At 34.9% G+C, this 1804-nt stretch overlaps 1 pseudogene; it reads left to right on the top strand.

Moving 5' to 3' along the window:
- Positions 1-1321: 1321 nt before the first annotated feature.
- On the top strand, positions 1322-1494 carry LOC114010056 (uncharacterized; annotated as a pseudogene).
- Positions 1495-1804: the final 310 nt, after the last annotated feature.

Genomic DNA, 1804 nt, shown 5'->3' with positions numbered 1-1804 from the left:
ATGTACGAATCACTACATTTGATTAAACATAGATTAGGATTAATGGCTATTTATTTATAGCAATATTAGAGCTTCAAACAACAGTATTATGTTGATATTTTAAAGAAACATGTGAAAGTATTACATATATTGAAACAATATCTTTCTATCACTTATGCTTACATACTTGTAAATCACGTGTGTATATGGGATTTTCACATAAGTTCTAATTAGTATTATATAATTTTGAATAATCTAAGATTTTGAGCATGCAGAACAAGAAAATAAAATAATACATATAAAAAACTAATAATTTTATTGTCATTTTTCATCAATGGACTGGAAAGATTACTCATTACCTTTCCCTATGGAGAATAAAATTCTTACTACTCATAAGTCACTAAGGCTAAAATAAGGGAAGAGTCCTCAGTTCCTTGGGGATATTATACATGATCTTTTGATTTGGTCATTAAAAAAAGGATTATATCAATTAGGACAATATTAACGTGGAAGCAGTAGAAAAATCTCTTGAATAGTGACATATCTTAGTAGTTTATTTTGATTCATGTGAGAACAATAAGTTTAGACGTTAATATCATAACGTGACATAGTCGTACAAGGACATTTATCTTACCTGCCACTCTCAACTTTCAGTCATGGTCACTTAATGACAGATATATTTCTTTTTTGGAGAGGTTTTGTTATAGGGCATGTGTGCTCGCCAGAGAGACAGAGAGCGAGAAATCACCTCCAGGGGGTATGCCATGCCGCAATCCCTTCTCTTCCATTCTCCTTTTGGGATTTTGGACACACACATACACGCCCAGCATGAGTTTAAGCCACCAGGTACAGGATTCAAACCATGGTCGACTACACAGGAGTCCAGCAACATAGCCATTATACTAACTGCTGGTCCCAATGACAGGTATATTTCTAGTTACCACATTATTATTTCAGGTTTGAAAAAGGGAATATTTGCAGACACATAAAAATATCCAGCATTCAAGAGGTTATATTCAAAACAGTATCTAATCCAAACTTACAGGCATTCAAAGAAACAAGAAAATACTACTCAAAATGAGGAGAGGAAAGTCAGTCAACTAAAACTGACCTTGAACTGCCAGAGATGCTAATATTAGCAGACAAGAACATTAAAAGTTATTAAAACCATATGCCATATGTTCATGAAGTTAAGCAGAGAAATGTAAGATATTAAGAAAAAAGATCCAAATCGAACTTCTACAGATGAATATTACAAAGTGTAAGTTAACAAACACACTGGATAGGATTAATGGCAGATCAGACATTCATAGAAAAAATATCGGTGAATTTGAAAATAAGCATCACTTCTCGGCCTCAAGTGTAGTATCTGTTCTTATCAGTTTACTATCTGATACACCGTCTACCTAGGACAACATATTAAATAGATGTTTTAAAACAGGATTAAACAGGAGCTCGTTCCATCCACTCTACACATAGACCTGGTATTGCAGTAGCTCCAGGAATAAACATCATCTTTGGGGGAAAAAATGGTTATTAAAAAGTAAGATCTGGGGTTAGACCATGTCCTGGTGACTAAGGTGGCTAGATCCCATATGAATGACTGCAAAGTTTGATTCCAAGATCCGGTGGCTTGAAAAATATGATGAGTCTATGTCCATGCATGCCTATAATCCGGAAAGGAGGGAGAAATGGAGGAGAAGGGATTATAACGTGACCATTCCCCACGGAGGTAGAGGGTGACTTTCTTGTTTTCTTTCTTTCTCTCTCTGTTCCTACTATCTCTCTCTAAGAAATTCATGCAACTGTTATTAAATAGGAGAGC

This window comes from Tupaia chinensis, unplaced genomic scaffold, assembly GCF_000334495.1.
Source record: "Tupaia chinensis unplaced genomic scaffold, TupChi_1.0 Scaffold000691_1, whole genome shotgun sequence".
Lineage (NCBI taxonomy): Eukaryota > Metazoa > Chordata > Mammalia > Scandentia > Tupaiidae > Tupaia > Tupaia belangeri.
This window is presented reverse-complemented; position numbering and strand designations above follow the sequence as displayed.